Source organism: Pantherophis guttatus, chromosome 7, assembly GCF_059756535.1.
Source record: "Pantherophis guttatus breed Tessera chromosome 7, ASM5975653v1, whole genome shotgun sequence".
NCBI classification, from domain to species: domain Eukaryota; kingdom Metazoa; phylum Chordata; class Lepidosauria; order Squamata; family Colubridae; genus Pantherophis; species Pantherophis guttatus.
In genome coordinates this window covers 81,433,535-81,452,022 of record NC_142069.1, presented here as the reverse complement: position 1 = coordinate 81,452,022, position 18,488 = coordinate 81,433,535, and the positions used below count along the sequence as shown (strand labels likewise).

Below are 18,488 nucleotides of genomic sequence, written 5' to 3'. Positions count from 1 at the left end.
ACCCGCCCACCCACTGGCCCCCACCCTTTGGCCTCTGCCTCGCAGCAGTTACCTCCTTGCAAGCAAACAACAAGAAAAAACAGCTCCTTTCAGCTTCAGCACAGCCTAATTAGCACAAGTTGATTGGATCAGCCTCCCGACTCTCAGCTGATTTGCTCTCAGCTGTTTTGCGCAGGGCTCTGCTGCTTGCTGCAAAGAGGCAAATTGCTGGAGCAGATTTTTTTTTTCCTTGTGCTAATCAAGCTATGCTGAAAACGAAATTGAAAGTAAAGCAGGCTGTTTGCTGCAAGGAGGCAAAATTGCTCAGAGGCAGAGGGAGATTTCTTTTTCTTCTTTTCGTCATCAAAAAAGGTAGGTGCGTCTTATACTCCGGTAGATCTTATACTCCGAAAAATACGGTATTTCCTATCCTCTCACCAACTCCAAAACATGGATACAGAGGCAATGCTGGAAAATAAAGCCAGAACACTGTCTTAAACAATGATGGTTTATTCCTAACATGAATGAATGTATGTCTTAGGAACACATATACTTTTCTCTGCAAAAAAAAAAAAAAAGCATTACCCACACTAACATGTCAGAAGGCACATGTGCTACACCAGATTAACCATGGTTTGCTGATAAAGCTGTAATATCACACTAAACCAGAAATTTGGGTTTGAAAGCCCAGAGTTATTCGTTTCTCACAATGCAATAATCCCAAATCAAACAAAGTACTGTATGTATGATCAACCTACATCCAAGAAGAGGTAACGAGCTTTCCTCACCATTTACTGAAAAGGAGCATCTGATTTTTTTTTTTTTTTTTACTAAACTCGATTCAAACCGCAGGCCAGGAGGACCCGTGACATCCAGTACAGTTGTTTTCCAGCCATCTAATCTTAGGTTCTAATAAGAGGGATGGCTGGGCTGCCCTTGGACGAGTAGTTAAATATTCACTTTTCATTTAGGACTTTTGACCATCAGATCAAAACATCAGCTAACAACAGAGATTCCAAGATGGCATCCGGTACGAAATGGCCAAGCTTTAACACTTCCATGCAATGTCTGATTTCTGGAAATATACTGCACAACTGATCTTAAAAGCCTATGTTTTCCGTCTCAGAATTGTGTCGATTCTTTTTCTAGAGAGACAAGCCTCTTCTGTAGGAGGTCACTTCAACTTTCTTACCTGATCATCTGAAACAGCTTTCCACAACCTCATCAGAAGTGGGCTTCACATAATTTTACCACCGGTTTGCCGCAAAAATGTGAGCGTGCGCACATGCACACATCTTAGAAAACATAGCTAAATTGTTGTGACCTAGGCTTATTGAGTCATTACAAGACACAATTACTCCCAAAAAAGCCTATTTTATTGTAACAGCTGAGAATTACGTTCATTCCCAGCTGAGTCCCAATTAGTTGCAAAACAAGTCCTTCCGAAGAAGTCCTTCGGGATAATCACCAACCTTTATCTTCTTTGACACCCTGCCAAAGGCCTTACTTGGCAAAGCCCCGCGAAGTTCAGAAACAAACAAGAGATGCCGACTGGAAACAGAGTTAGCAACATTGATTTCCTGCAAAAAGCTCAAGTGCCTTTGTTTCCTTTTTAAGCCTTATGGGAGGGGCTAAACATCTCCTGGATTTACTCCCGAGTCGTCCCTTTTGCTTTAGCTGCTCTTGCCTTTTGGCAGCTCTGTGCATGTGTGCGCTAGGAACAGGCTCCTCCTGTTCCTCTGCCTCTCTGCTGTCCAACTCTGGGGGCTCCGGAGTCCGCGCATCACTCCTAGATGGCCCTGGCCCCATTTCTGCCTCTGACGCAGAGCCCTCGTCAGGGCCTTCCCCAGACTCCAGGACTGGCCCATGTTCCTCCCCAGCCTCCTCACTGTCCGACTCCGCTGCCAACTCTGCAGGCTGCTGGTGGACTGCAACATAAATAGGACGGCAGAGCGCCGGGGTGGGTGGGCAGGCCCACCCATAGGTCGCCACTACCAGTTCGCTTGAACTGGTCCAAACCAGCTGAATACCACTACTGAACCTAGTGCCCTGCAGGGACTTCAGCTTCCACAATTCCCAGGCATTGTCCATGTCTAGACTAGCCCAATTCAAACTCTTATGAAACGCTGATGAAAGTTGTACTTTTAATCGGTGCCTTATGCCTATACTTTTACACCAAAAAGCCCACTCTCCCTTCCATTCAGGTGGGATGTTTACCAGGCATGATTCTCATTCAGGAAAGTTGAAATGGGAAATATATACACAACTCGCTTCCCAGCAAACTGTGTCCAAGAATCTGAAGTGTAATGAAATTACAGACATATTAAGATCAAGTACAGCGACTGCTGTCAGTTTCCCCACACAACCACCTTTTTCTTTAAAACAGTAATAACTTCAGCAATAGAAACTAAGGCATCTTTATACCCATATCAGATTCTCTCCTTAGCTGCATTTCTCACCGGGTGGCCTGTTGGGAGGCGGGGGGTGGTGGGGAGGTATTAGTCTTGTAGAGTATACGTCTAAGGGTGTAATGCTCTAATTGGCATGTTAACAAGAGGCAGCAGCCAGCCAACTGGGCTGATTTCAGAGGCTAATGTGGGCTGGCCCTAATTAAACCTTGGATGTGAGACCACGAAGAACTGCCAAAATGTTGGCCAGATGAGGAAATTGGGAAACCGTCCTTGGAAGAAGACGAGGGAAACCAGTTCCGCAACACAGCCGTGAAGACTGCACGAATAATATCCAAGTGGGCTCCCACAACGCTCCCTGGAGTTCGTTCCTCGATTATTATAGAGTAACAGAGTTGGAAGGGTTTTCCAGTCCAACGCCGTGCTCAAGCAGGAGACCCTCTACCAAGAGCCGTGGTGGAGCACTGGTTAGAGTGCAATACTGCAGGCTACTTCTGCTGACTGCTGATTGCCAGCAGTTCAAGTCCCACCGGCTCAAGGTTGACTCAGCCTTCCATCCTTCCGAGGTGGGTAAAATGAGGGCTCAGATTGTTGGGGGCAATAGGCTGACTCTGTAAACCGCTTAGAGAGGTCTGTAAAGCACTGTGTGAAGCGGTATATAAGTCTAAGTGCTATTGCTATTCTGGACAAAGGGATGCGGGTGGTTATGGAAGTGACGTGGCGCTCCCATGTAACACCTCTCCTGCACGAGCTGCACTGGCTCCCAGTGGTCTTCTGGGTGCGCTTCAAGGTTTTGGTTACCACCTTTAGAGCGCTCCATGGCTTAGGGCCTGGTTATTTACGGGACCACCTGCTGCCGCAAATGGCCTCCCACCGGCCGGTACGCTCTCACAGAGAGGGACTCCTCCAGGTGCCGTTGGCCAAACAATGTCGGCTGGTGGTCCCCATGGGGAGAGCCTTCTTTGTGGGGGCTCCTACTATCTGGAACGAGCTCCCCCCGGAGATACGGAGGATCCCGGATCTACGCACCTTCCACCGCGCTCTCAAGACCTTTTTATTTCACCAGGCTGGTCTGGCCTAACCTCTCCCATTCTCTTTTTAATGTAAATTTTAATTTAAATTTTAATTTGTTCTTAACCTGGGGTTTTAAATTTGTCTTGGGCTAAATTGATTTAATTTGATTTTACTTCTGCTCTTAAATTTTTGTATTCTATGTGTTATCTTGTGCCTGTTCACCGCGCTGAGTCCTTCGGGAGTAGGGCGGTATATAAATCAAATAAAATGAAAATGAAATTAAATGTCTGTTTTTTCCAGTTCCCTTTCTTTGGTACCCTGCCCAACCAATGTCTTGTAGGCACAAGGATCATTTAGGACCAGTGACTATTCCCACCTGGGGGTCTCCTAGGTCTCTCAGCTGCTCTTCCCTCTCCTTTAAGAGAATGTCAAGGCAGCCCCTCCATCTACAGCTAACCTTCTCCCAGGGCCTTCTGTATCTGCCCACAGCTGCAGGCTCCTGCGTGATTTCATTACAAAATACAAACAGACCACAATTATTTACAAGATGAAAAGCCGGAGTAGAACTGATGTCTGTTTCTGGAAGAACCGAAATGAGAACAAATTCCTCTTGGTTGAGAAGGAAAATGGGACTGTGTCCCTTTCACTGGCTTTCTCTATTTCTTTCAACCCATCTGCATGCATTAAGTTTGCTACAAGCTGAAGCAAGAAATCACCTACTCCAAGACGCATCTGAGGATACCTTCATCCTTGTTTATAAAGGCTAATATCTCTCAACCATAAAAACGTGGGAGCAATAGACAATAAAAATATGGATTTATGGATCGTGGTGAAATCAACTGCACCAATATTTACAGCCCGTAATCAACATTCTAGCAGTCATTACTCAAGGCAGACCCTGAACTGTTAATGTAATATTGCACTGTTTCTGCCCCAGAAAACACAACATATGTGTGCTTCAGCACCTCTGGCAGACAAAAGGACAGTGGTTTTAATCATTCTCGCTTAAAAACATAAACATAAATAGCCAAAGTGAAGTCTTTGTGGTTCTTAGGCCACCTACTTCAACAAAGGACTGGAGACTGTTTATGACAGGACCAGTAAAAAAAAAATAATAATCTCATTCATCTGACCCAGATGAATCATCGATGTCCACAAGATCAGTGGGACAATAGACTTGTTAAAGCGTCTTAATAAAAGCCAGGAGGTTGGGACATTCCTTATCTTGTGCGGCGGTGTGTTCCAAAGAGTGGGAGCTGCTACTGAGAAAGTGTGTTGCTGGGCTCCCACCGTCCTTACCTCTTGTGGGAGATCAGCATACCTTCCTTCGGTAATTGCATGGGACAGAACGAAATTGAGTGGGACAGGCCCACAGTTAGCTGGCTGCAAAGCCACGTACAGCTTTAATGATGATAACCAGCCCTTTGGTTCAGACATAATAACTAATGCAACTATTGCCTCACAGGAATAACAATGCTGATTACACGCACACACACACACACACACACAACCAGTTTGCAGCTAAACCACTACATTTTGTGCCACCAAATCATCAAGGGCAGGCCAATTTGCAATGTTTAGTAGTAATGGTCTATCCATATACATTGTTGAGGATGAGTCATTATTGCTGTGGCATCTTAGTGTAAAATTATATGCAACTGGCACGCCAGCCAGAGCTGGGCAACCCTCACCACGCCCCACAAGCCATGGTGAACACCTTTTGCTCTAGCAGGGACTGAGAGTCCTGGAAGATGCATCAGATGTTCCAAAAATGCATCAGACGCTGGAGTAATTACAAGTGCAGCAGCTCCTCTCTGTATACACCCACTAGAAAGGCCCACTCAGAAAGCAGTAGTATCATGCCCCCGAAACCACCATCGATCCAGGTGTCCAGTCAGACGCCATTGTCAACGCTATAGAAGGCCTCCAAGACAAGCCATAGGACACATTCTCTCCTTAGCACTCTCTGATATAGTTGTAATTTGAATAGCCTTAGTTCCCTGAGGCCTTTGAACTCTGGTGCTGGAGAAGACTCCCGCGAGTCCCTTGGACTGCAAGGCGATCAAACCGGTCAGTCCTAGAGGAGATCAACCCTGACTGCTCTTTAGAAGGCCAGATCCTGAAGATGAAACTCAAATACTTTGGCCACCTAATGAGAAGGAAGGACTCCCTGGAGAAGAGCCTAATGCTGGAAATGATGGAGGGCAAAAGAAGAAGGGGACGGCAGAGAACGAGGTGGCTGGATGGAGTCACTGAAGCAGTAGGTGTGATCTTAAATGGACTCCAGAGGATGGTAGAGGACAGGAAGGCCTGGAGGAACGTTGTCCATGGGGTTGTGATGGGTCAGACATGACTTCGCAAGGAACAACAACAAAGTTCCCCGAATAATTGTTTATCTTTGCACAAAATGCTAAGCCGTAAGCCATGATTTGAAACCACAACTTGCTAAGATAGAACAAACAGGATGCCCATGGTTTACAGCGACACATGGACCCAGTCTCTCACCCCAAAAAGACCACTGGGGCGATGGATGGATTCTGTGGACAGCCTTAGATGAGGCCGAGAATAGCCATTCACTAGTCATTTAGGATTTGAGCCAAACATTCTCAGTCCCCGCAGTGTTGTTCCTTCCCTCAAGTAGTCTAATTCAGAGTTAATGGAGAACCAGAAGGTCACGCCATATTCCAATTTACGGTGCCAAGATCTCCCTATTCAACACCTTTAAAAGTAGATCACAGGATATTTTAAACCAAGAGTACTACACAAATTACTTGATTCACGGCCCAGCTATGTACAACCGGGGAATGCAGTATCACTGAGGACCGTGAAAACGTAATCGGAGGAATAATATTTCTCTATCAGCAGGGATGCGAAAAAGTCAGATTTAGGAAGGTTCTGGAAAACTCCAGAAAGTTCTTTTTTTTTTTTTTTCCTCCTCAAGCCATGCCGAGCTTCCTCCAGACCCGGCAACGTCCAGAGATAAATTGTCTGAACTAGAAACAGGTCTGTGTTTCCCAGACAGTGTTCTACAATGCTCAGAAATGTTCCTTTCCTGAATCACAAAAGTTTTGGCTCAGGAAGGGAACTTCGCACACGTTTCTTCTTCACTCTTGTAATTAACATTTCCATCATGAAGAGGCAATGCCTACTGACCCAGATTGTCCTTCCCGTTCTAAAAATATAAACGATAATTGAGTCAACTCTGGGAAAAGATCTCTCCGCAAATGTCCAGAGGCACACTTCAGCAAATGTGTTTTCGGTTAAAAACCAAAGCAAACGATACCCTTCAAAGAACATCTCGAATCTCACCAGGCTCAAGGTTGACTCAGCCTTCCATCCTTTCTAAGGTAGGTTAAATGAGGACCCAGTTTGTGGGGGCCATAAGCTGACTCTGTATAAATATACAAAAGTATGAAGGCTATTGCTTAACGCATTGTAAGCCGCCCTGAGTCTCCGGAGAAGGGGGGTATATAAATCAAATTTAAAAAAAACAACAACATGTAATATTCAGCTTTCAAGGTATATAGACAACCAGCAATTTCTGAAATTTAAGGATCGAACTGCAATATCCCATAATGAGAGAGTGTTGCTGATGTGTGCACTTTACATTTTTAATTCTTGTTATGGTTAACCAATGGAAGGGGAAATCATTACCATCAGCTCATGGGTCCCAGCCTCAAAGCATCCTTAAATATCCTTATTTTGGACATTCAAGACTGAGAAATTCCCAGAACATGTTAATTAAAAATTGTACCTACCATTTCTGACAGGTTTTTGGAAAACTGGAAGAAGAAAAAGTGTCCACTTTATGTTTCTCTGCCATTATGTTGACGCATTTGCTTCTTGCTGCCTGATTCACCATGAATTCTGGTCTGTTGCTTATTTCCACCTTAAAAAGAATAAAAATAACAGGGTTCAAATGTGGTCAGGTTGCACAAATACAACTGGAATTGGGCTATTTTTCCTAGAGGGGGAAAAAAGAAAAACCTAGCAACCCAAATAAAATTTACTCATTAGTAGATAGATTGCTTGTCTTTGTATTCAATTAGACGGTAAAGATCAAGAGCAAATTCACTGCTGCTCATTTGTCCAAAGCTTCTGCATAAATGGTGCGTCTTTTTTGTGTCAAATCAGAGAGAGAGTTCAAAGCTTTTGGTGACTTTCAAATGAAGATATATGGATGTGCCGTAGTTTTAACTAAGTCATCGCTGCTGTAAATACCAATCACACTTTTAAATAGATTTAAAACTGAATGAAATGAAGCCTGAATATTATCCAACCACATTTCGCTTCCTGTTCCTTGGAAGTCTCCCAGTGAGGTAGCAATCGGGGGGGGGGGGGGTTGCCTTGGAATGGGGAGGACCTCTGAGGAACCCAGAGGGCATCTGTTTCAACAGCTTCCCTCTCAAACTGACACCATTTGTTTGAACTCACTTTTAGTGATCCTTTTTCTTTCCGATTTTAGAAATGTTCTACATCAGCGGTCCGGCCAGAGGCGGGGGGGGGGAGGCGAAGGGGAGAGGGATGGTTCTGTGTGAGCGGCAGGCATATCCGCTCGTGCGCACAGCTCCATTTGTGTGAGCACCCGCTGCTCACACAAATGGACTTTTGCAAGCACGTGTGCCCATCGCTCGTGCAAGTGGGGCTGCGTGCACACCCACGCTCACCCGCCACTCGTGCAAATGAAGCTGTGTGCACACACTCGCCCACGACTTGGGCGGCCCGGTTCCAAACAGGCCTCTGCACGGGGGTTGGGGACAGGGGTGGGCTGCTGGGGGTTGGCAGGGGTTAGGGAGAACCTCTACCTAAGATTCGGTGCAGTTCGGAGAACCCCCAAATTCCACTCCTGGCTGGCCCCACCCCCCACCCCACCCAGGAGTCCCCACGCACCCCGTTTTGGATGCAGATAAGTGCACGGCGCATGTGGAGGCTCGGGGAGGGCAAAAAACAGGCCTACTATAAGTTCGGGAAGGCTGGAAATAGGCCCGTTTCCAGCCTCCCGAGGGCCTCCGGAGCCTGGGGAGGCTGTTTTTGCCCTCCCGGAGGCTCGAGGAAAGCCTCAGGAGCCCAGGGAGGGCAAAAACGCCCAACCCGCCACTATGGTGGAGGAGGCCGACTAGGCCACGTCCACCATGGCCACACCCACTCAGCAACCGGGCAGAGAACCCTTTGCTAAAATTTTTGAAGCCCACCCCTGGTTGGAGACCCCTGTTCTTACATAACGGCTCCCTTCTGAGTTCCCTTTAAAGGGAGGGATATTGGAAATTTCTGAACAAAATTTGTTATCTGTTCCATAGACTCCCTGACATGCAGGTTAGTTTTACTTCTATAGTAAGAAAAAAAACAAAACATTACAAGTAGTTCTCGACTTACAACAGTTCATTTAATGTCCATTCAAAGTTACAATGGTATTTTTTAAAAAAGTGACTTGTGACCTTTTTTTTCGCACTTATGACCGTCGCAGCATCCCCAAGGTCATGCGATCAAAATTCAGAGGCCTGGCAACGGATTCATATTTATAACCATTGCTGTGTCCAGGGGTGTGTGTGTGTGAGTCATGTGATCCCTTTTTGATCCACCTTCTCGCAAGCGATGTCAACGGGGAAGACAGATTCACTTAACAACCATGTTATTAACTTAACGGCAGTGACTCACTTAACAACACTGGCAAGAAAGGTCCTAAAATGGGACAAAATTCCCTTAAGAAATGTTTCACTTAGCAACAGAAATTTGCGGCTCTATTATAATCGTCTGTATTTGTAAACCACCATGACTGGATTTAATAAATGAGCTTTCCAAGGTGCCCAGGACTCCGATTTCTTGCTCTCTCTCAGTACCAGTAGCAACACGTACTACACCGTAACACAATTTGCCTCACAGAAACTGAACCAATGAGACTTCCTCTGACATGAACCATCATGAAGGAAGCTCCAATTTGGACGTGTCATCTTGCTGCTACAATTACAGTTACTGCTGCTGCCAAGCCAAACCAAAACACCCCTTCACAGCCAACGGAGGCGGCAAAACCAGAGTAATTATCCAGGGAGTGAGAATGGGAGTGGTTGCAGAATGAAAACAAGACCTGGCTAGATGTTAAGACTGATTTTTTTTAAGGTGGCATCCTCCATACAAGTCTTATTTATGCAGAAGGTCTGGCTACTGGATTGCCTTCTTAGATGATGCTTTTCCACGAGGCGTCGCTTGGCGAGTGGGTGGCCAGAGGAGTTGAACAAGTAAATAAACTAGTCCAAACCTGATGAATTTGAGCAAGCTGCCACGCCGTAAATAATGGCTTGCAAATTGGATTCACGCAGCACGCAAACTGCATCATAGCTTAGCTCTTTGCAGAAACCTACCAGTAGTCTATAGATCAAAAACTAAAGTAACTACTACCAGGTTCCTATGCATACTGATACAGAAATTTGTTTGCTTCGGACTTAAAATACCGAGTTGTAAACCATGGTGCCGAGAGCTCAAAGCGGGTGTCCGCGCGAATACACGCACGCGTGCCAGAACCCCCAAAATGTAATGCGAGCGGCCCCGTTGATGTGCCACTCCCCCCCCGCACCCCATTTTGGCTTCCAGGTTGGTACAGGAGAATTTCCAGGTCCAAACCAGGGCTGCACCAACCTGGAAGCCAAAATGGGGTGCGGGGCACTGCGCGAGACCCCCCTGCACCACGTTTTGGGCCTGGAAAGCCTCCTGCACCAACCTGTACCCCCCCCCCCCGTGCATGCATCCCACCCTCCCACTGCGCATGCACATCCTGAGCATGTGCTCCACCCCCACGCATGCGAGGCAGAGTCCCGAAGACTAGCTGGCCAGAGGGAGGCGCGCGCGCAAGCGCGGTAGAGCTGGGCTGGGGTGACGGCTGGCGTGCCTGCAGAGAGGGCTCTGTGTTCCACCTGTGCCACAGGTTCACCATCACGGGCCTAGAACAAAGTGTGAATCCAGCCAGAGCTGGCTCAGTCAACCCATATTTAGCACAAGGGGTGAACCAGTCTGCATTTCCAAAGATGAATTCATGCAAAGAGATCCTACATCTTTATACCGTATGTAAATAAATTATCCTTTTTGTAGGAGCTCTTAGCTATACTTAATTATAATCTTGAGTATCTACTTAACTATGTAATACTTTTAGTTCCTTTGCATCCAGTTTGTGACCAAATCCCTTTTGATCTGTTTTCAATTTCCTAGCTCTACATTATAAGCAAGCAATAATATAAATCAAGCAAGCAATAATATAAGTATTAACAAAGGCCTATCTTATAAGTTAGAAGGACTCTATAGTCGTTACAAGAGGAGAGTTCTAAGTGATATGGCAGAATGCCTCGACTTACAAAAAATAAATTAAAAAGCTCCCAACACCCCTTATTCAGGTAGTCCTCGACTTATGATCAAAACAGAGCCCAAAATTTATGTTGCTAAGTGAGACATTTGTTAAGTGAATTTTGCAACCTTTCTTGCCACAGTTGTTAAGTGAATCTCTGCAGTTCTTAAATTAGTAACACGGTTGTTAAGTGAATCTGGCGTCCTCACTGACTGAAGGTCGCAAAAGGGGGACACGGCAACCGTCATAAATGTAAGCTAGTTGTCAAGCATCCAAATACAAATCACATGACCACAGGGATGCTGCGACGGTCATAAGTGTGAAACATGGTTGTAAATCACTTTTTTCAGTGCCGTTGTAACTTCGAACAGTCACTAAGCAAACTGTTGTAAATTGAGGACTATTTGTACTGTCCTTCTACAGAAGTTGAGGAGAAAAATATCAATTAACCTACGGGAGAAATATTGCAGCTCCTACCCTATTGCTCTTTTACTTCTCCATAATAGCCTTACATATAGAAATAGTATTACTATCCTATGAAGTCAGTTTGATATACAGGTAGTCTTTAACTTACAACTGGTTGCTTAGCAACTGTTTGAAGTTATGATGGACCCCCAAACAGTACTTACAACCTGGATTTAAAGTACTGATAGCTGCCCACTCACCAAATCACATTTTGGGCAGCCAGCAATTACCTTGTATTTACAGCTGCTTGCAAATGGCTGTGATTTACAGCTTTGTTTTGTTTGGCCAGAAACTGGGATTTACTGCTGGTTTCCAGCAAAAAATGTCCATTGTGGACCATGGCTTCACTCAACAACAGAGGTGTTTGTTTAATGGCTGCTGTGTTTGCTTAATGACTGCCCAAAAAAATTTGGATTGGTCACGTGAGTGCCCCAACCTACAACCATCATGACATACAACGGAAATTCCGGACTCCATTAAAGTCGTAAGTCAAGGAGTATCCATAGTGGTGAAGGTGCTGGCCTAGAAACCTAGGACTTGAGTTCTAATCCTGCCCTCACTGAAAGCCTGTTGGATGACTGGCCATTCTCTCTCAACCCAACCTCCTGCTCAGGGCTCTTGTTGTGGGGAAAAATAGGAGGAGAAAGGAGTATTATATATGTTTGCTGCCTCGAGTTACTTATAAAGTAATAAAGATGGGATATAAAAATTTAAAAGGCCAAAAGTAATTTTTTTAAAACCATATAATCCAGATGTCTGCTGGTCTAGCCAAACAATAAAAGCTGTGGTGTGAGCTCTTAAAAGAAGTATTTCATTTCCGTATATCACAATAATTCGTAAAAAGCTCAGTACACAAGAGCAGTAAGTAAACAATTGATTAAATCCACTCACCCCAAAAAAAAGAAGAAAGAGAAGCTTCGGCATAAAAGGCAAAAGAAGCAAAGCTGCCAAAAATACAAGGTTCTAAATTAGTAAATAAAAGCTAGACTGCACTAAAACAAGGTGATTTTAGGTACAGAAACCAAAATCTGAAATGCCAGCTAATGTTTTTTGGCCGTTTCTTGCTCCGTTTTTTTAAAAATAACTCATTTAAATAGTAAGTGTTAAACGAACCAATCAATAAAATAAGATTTATAACAATGTTTGTAATATGGAATTACATCAAGAGACTCCATCATTTTGGCACTAATGAAATCCTTTTGTGCCAGAGGGTGGCAAGGACTGAGAGACTACAGGGAAAATAACAACAAAACAAAGAAACAATCTATTTACGGTCCCAAGCAGGTAATAAGACAGATGTTATTCAACCAGATATTACGAAACCTAAAGGTACAATATAATTACTGCTTTGCATCCACACCCATCATCTTTCCAAAGAGGAATTCTGAAAAAAACCATACAAGGGAAACAAATGATCAATGTTTAAAGTGAAAGCAAACAGAGAATCCTTTAAAAAAAAAAACCCTCAATTCTGACACACACATACACATAACAACTGTTGCTGCTGTCTATAAAAAAATGACTTTAGGCATATTTAATGGGGGGGGAAACATGTGAATAAACTCAAAAAGACAACCTTATACGCCATTCATCCTTTCGTTACTGCAATTTGTCACAGTCCAGAAATGTATAACTCGTGACATGCTAACAAACTAAGGGTAAAATTAAATTTCATTTATCGGTTGTCCGTGTCTTGGCTCAGCGGATAGTTGCTGACAAAGAAATTTGTGACAGCAAGAGAGCTTCAACCCAACCATCTCTTAACCCCGCTGAATAAAATAGTGGACTCAAGGCATTCAAGAGTTACAAGAAACTACCACCGTTTGTGTCACGAAGTTATGCCGATTTCAAAACACTTACCGGGTCTCTATAATGCACCCTCCTGCCCTTCTAAGGGCTTTTAGACCGTCCCAGAAATGCCTGAGCAGGTGACCATCAGGTAAGAGAGTAAAAGTCATTTGCAGAAAGTAGGGTTTGGGTTTTTTTTCCTTATAAAAGGAAACAGTCACACCTCCAGGTTGATAGCAGAAAAGTTCAGCGAGTTGGGCTTGGTTTCAGTGGCTTCTGCTAAAGCCATAACTACCTCAAGGAAAAAAAATCCACCTCCTTCTATTGTGCACGTGACTCACACATGCAGGCAAGGAAGTTCTTATGTTGTTGCCAGGGTGGCAGAAATCTCACCGACGCTCCTATAAGAAGTAGCTTTTTTCCTCCACACGCACGCACAGAATACGGTTCCTCAAGCTCCTTTAGCAACTAATTTAAAGGCAATTTCTTTAGTTGGACTTTGGCTGAGAAATACAAAGATGCCGCCTCGGGCAAAGTCCAAGCCTCTGGCAAATAGGCGCTTAATCCATAAACATAATCTCTAAACAAATTTTGGATTCACAAAGGTCTAGCAGAACAGATCTCTCCCCCCCCCCCCACTTCTCTTCTGACCACACAGCAGTTCCCAGTTGGTCCTAAGAGGTCCCGCAGTTCTCCTAAAATCTATGAACGGCCCTGAGCATTTTTCACGCCAGTAACCATACATTAGGATGCACTCAAGATGCATCCTTGGGCAGAAATGCTTTTTAATCTTTTTTTTTATTCCGCTTTATTCCGAGGCTGTGCCACAAACGTAGGATGAGCTGCAAGCAGTGGGGGAATAAATGAAAAATTAAAAGAAAAAAACCAACCCATCCCTCTGTATTTAGCCCACAAGGGAAGAAAAGGGAAGGGTGGGAAAGGGAAAAAACCAAAACAAAACTCACTGATGGTAATATGGATTTAATGTTCATTTCAGCTTGGAAAGAGGCGCAAAGATTTTAGTTTCTCCCTCACCTGCTATATCAATCGGCAGGAGTCTGGTCCTTTCTTTTTCAACTTGCATGTTTTATTCAAAGACAAAATGACACACACACACACACACATATCAGTTCTCTTACTTACAATATCCCCCCACCCCCCACCCCCCAAAAAATAATTCCAGTGACAGTCACAGAATCTAGCAGGTCCCACCTGGTGGAGCCCAAATCAGAGCCAAAGTCAGAGGAGGAGGTCCCCATGAGCACATCCAAACCCTCCCCAGGCTGGGTCACTGGATCCCCAGCACTTGGATCCAAATCTGTCTGTCCTAGGAAACTTCTTCCAATGTCTTTTTCCATGTTCCGGTTTTCAGGAGCAGGAAGAGGTCTGGCTTGACCTGTGGGACATCCTCTCCCCTCCCAAGGTTAAATCTTCCCAATGCCTTAGTCCTTCCGTTGGGAATTCCCCAGAAGTGACAGTCTTCCTTTTCTCCTTCTCCTTTTCCTCGCCTTCTTTTTTTCTCTTTTGCTTGTTCTTTCTCCTTCTCTTCTTACCTTCCTTTCATTTTTCCCTTTCCCCCTTGTCTTCTTTTTTCTTTTCCTTTTCTTTTCCTCTTTTCCTTTTCCTTTCTCCTTCTCTCCTTTCCTTTCATTTTTCCCTTTCCCCCTTCCTCTTTTTTCTTTTCCTCTTCTCCTTCTTTCTCCTTCTCTTCTTACCTTCCTTTCATTTTTCCTTTTCCCCTTTTTTCTTTTCCTCTTCTCCTTCTTCTTTCCCTTCTTCTTTTTCCTTCTCTTACCTTCCTTTCATTTTTCCCTTTCCCCCTTCCTCTTCTTTTTTCTTTTCCTTTCCTTTTCCTCTTTCCCTTCTTCTTTCTCCTTCTGTCCTTACTTTCCTTTCATTTTTCCCTTTTCCCCTTCCTCTTTTTTCTTTTCCTCTTCTCCTTCTTCTTTCTCCTTCTCTTACTTTCCTTTCATTTTTTCCCCTTTCCTCTTTTTTTCTTTTCCTTTCCTTTTCCTCTTTCCCTTCTTCTTTCTCCTCCTCTCCTTACCTTCCTTTCATTTTTCCCTTCCCTCCCGCGTTCCTCTTCTTTTTTCTTTTCCTCTTCTCTCCCTTTTCAGGTTCCCGAGGCTATCTACTCGCGCCCGCCTTGCCAGGCAGCAGGGCAACAGGTGCAGCCTGTGAGCCGCACGGCGAGAAACCGGAGCGCCGCTGAAGCCCCCCCCCCCCCACTCCCCCTGGCCGCCTCTCCTCCCTCCCTCCCTCCCTCGCCCGACCCGCGCGTTCACACGTACCCTTGTCCCAGCGGAGGCTCCGTCTAGCCGACCCGACAGCGCCGCGGACCCCTTCGCTCGCGCGCTCCCGCCTTCTGGGTCGCGCGACAGCTCCGGAAGTGAGGTCGCCGCCGGCAGCAGCAGCAGCAGTTGCAAGTAAGCCGGGCGCGCGCGCGCGCCCCCCTCCCTCCCCTCCGCTCCCTCCCCCGTGGCACGTAACGCGCAGGCGGCAACACGCAGGCACGCACGCACGCGCTCCCGGCCCCGCCCACTAAAGCTGGGTGGGGGGGAGAGAGAGAGAGAGAGGGGAAGCGGGTTGTTCTGTGGGGAAGACCCGGGGAGGAATCCGGAGAGCATGCGGCGTCTCTGAACGAACAGAGCGCATGTGCAAGGCCGGCGCGGAATGGTGGGGGGCGTGGATTTTTAGCTGAGTTGCAATTATGGAATAGAATAGAAAATAGAATAGAATAGAATAGAATAAGAAAAAATAAGAATAGAATAAGTATTTATCTGCTTTTATACATAGAATAGAAAATAGAATAGAATAGAATAGAATAGAATAGAATAGAATAGAATAGAATTAGTATTTATCTGCTTTTATGCATAGAATAGAAAATAGAATAGAATAGAATAGAGAATAGAATAGAATTAGTATTTATCTGCTTTTATCCATAGAATAGAAAATAGAATAGAATAGAATAGAGAATAGAATAGAATTAGTATTTATCTGCTTTTATCCATAGAATAGAAAATAGAATAGAATAGAATAGAGAATAGAATAGAATTAGTATTTATCTGCTTTTATCCATAGAATAGAAAATAGAATAGAATAGAGAATAGAATAGAATTAGTATTTATCTGCTTTTATCCATAGAATAGAAAATAGAATAGAATAGAATAGAATTAGTATTTATCTGCTTTTATCCATAGAATAGAAAATAGAATAGAATAGAATAGAGAATAGAATAGAATTAGTATTTATCTGCTTTTATCCATAGAATAGAAAATAGAATAGAATAGAATAGAGAATAGAATAGAATTAGTATTTATCTGCTTTTATCCATAGAATAGAAAATAGAATAGAATAGAATAGAGAATAGAATAGAATTAGTATTTATCTGCTTTTATCCATAGAATAGAAAATAGAATAGAATAGAATAGAGAATAGAATAGAATTAGTATTTATCTGCTTTTATCCATAGAATAGAAAATAGAATAGAATAGAATAGAGAATAGAATAGAATTAGTATTTATCTGCTTTTATACATAGAATAGAAAATAGAATAGAATAGAGAATAGAATAGAATTAGTATTTATCTGCTTTTATCCATAGAATAGAAAATAGAATAGAATTAGAATAGAATAAGAAAAAATAAGAATAGAATTAGTATTTATCTGCTTTTATCCATAGAATAGAATAGAATAGAATAGAATAGAATAGAATAGAATAGAATAGAATAGAAATATAATTCTTTATTGGCCAAGTGTGACTGGACACACAAGGAATTTGTCTTTGGTGCATATGCTCTCAGTGTACATAAGGAGAATAAAATACATTCATCAAGAATAAAATGATACAACATTTAGTGATAGTCAAAGTTACTAATAAGCTATCAAATCGTACTAGAAAACAAATAAAAAAAATATAAATTGAAAGATACGTGCAACATGGTTATAGTAATAAGCGGGAAGAGATAGATACTGGTAAGGAAGAGAAGAATAATAGTAATACAGTCTTAGTAAATTATTTGGCAGTGTTGTGGGAATTAGTCGTTAAACAGAGTGATAGCAATAGCACTTATATACTGCTTCACGATGCTTTACAGTCCTCTCTAAGCGGTTTACAGAGTCAGCCTATTGCCCCCCAACCATCTAGGTCCTCGTTTTACCAACCTTGGAAAGATGGAAGGTTGAGTCAACCTTGAGCCTGGTGAGATTCAAACTGCCAAATTGCAGGTAGCCGGCAGTCAGTAGAAGTAGCCTGCAATACTGCACTCTAACCACTGCGCCACATTTATTTTCCTCTCTTATATTCCTTCTTTCCTTTTTCTTCTGATCCCCATGTACGTCTCTCCTGCATCTCTCCTCTTCTATGCACGGGGGTGTGGGGGGTGTGGGGGTTAAAGAGTAAAAGGAGGCAGGCCGGCTGATTTATTACAGGTAGTGCACTACCGACGGACACAATTGAGCCCAAGATTTATGTTGTTAAGTGAGATATTGGTTAACTGAGTTTTGCCCCATTTTATGACATTTCTCGCCACAGTTGTTGAGTGAATCATTGCTGTTGTTAAGTTACAAGTTGGAAGCAACCATGCCTGGTTCTCACAATTAAGGCTTTTTTCCTTCTCCAAACTCCACACACCATCACCAAGCTTGCTGCCACAACCACAATTGCTGGCACCAAATCCTAGAGTTGAACTTTAGGCTGCGTGTAAAAATATTTACCTTTGTTGATCCTGGCTCTTTCAAGGAATGATCTGATGTCTAATCTCACCACTTTGTTTACTTGCACCATTCCTGTGCCATGCATACTTTTATGTATTCCTCCTTCGTTTGTTTGTTTTTTTCTATTTGATTTATATGCTGCCCTTCTCCGGAGACTCAGGGCGGCTTACAGTGCGTTAAGCAATAGCCTTCATACTTTTTGTATATTTTATACAAAGTCAGCTTATTGCCCCCACAAACTGGGTCCTCAATTTACCTACCTTAGAAAGGATGGAAGGCTGAGTCAACCTTGAGCCTGGCAAGATTCGAACTTACTTTAATTGCAGACAGCTGGTGTTAAATTACAGTGCTTAGTCTGCAGAGCTATCCAGGCTCTGGATAGCTCTTGTTTTATTTATATCCTGCCTTTATTATTTTTTATGCACAACTCAAGGCAGTGAACATCGCTAATGCTCCTTCCTTCTATTTCCCCCACAACAATAATCTTGTGAGTTGGGCTGAGAAAGAGAGACTGGTCCAAGGTCACCCAGCCTGCTTATTTGGCGAAGGTGGAACTAGAATTCATTGTCTCCTAGTTTCTAACCTGGTGCCTTAACCACTAGACCAAACTGGCCTAAATCCTCAGTTGCTTTATTCTTGTTTGTCTTGTCACACCTTTCCTAACAACATAATCCCCTTCTCAAGGGATCCACATACCCAGAATATTCCTGGCAATGATTTCACCAGAAATGAACCACACGGACAGTTCCTCTTTTAAATTCCTTTCCTTAAGTGACTCCGAGCATGGAG

General features: G+C 43.7%; 1 protein-coding gene across 5 annotated transcripts in view; it reads right to left on the bottom strand.

Moving 5' to 3' along the window:
- Positions 1 to 15,478, bottom strand: part of PPARA (peroxisome proliferator activated receptor alpha) — a 45,581-nt gene extending 30,103 nt beyond the window's left edge. For 2 of the 5 annotated variants that reach the window (XM_060684139.2, XM_060684140.2), the window contains exons 1-2: positions 13,057 to 13,307; positions 7,160 to 7,290 (exon numbers count right to left, since the gene is read on the bottom strand). The gene's annotated coding sequence lies outside the window, so the exon portion shown is untranslated. Of the gene's footprint in view, positions 1 to 7,159; positions 7,291 to 13,056; positions 13,308 to 15,275 lie in introns of those variants that run through there. The other 3 variants (XM_087874301.1, XM_087874299.1, XM_087874300.1) reach the window with 3 other exon arrangements.
- Positions 15,479 to 18,488: the final 3,010 nt, after the last annotated feature.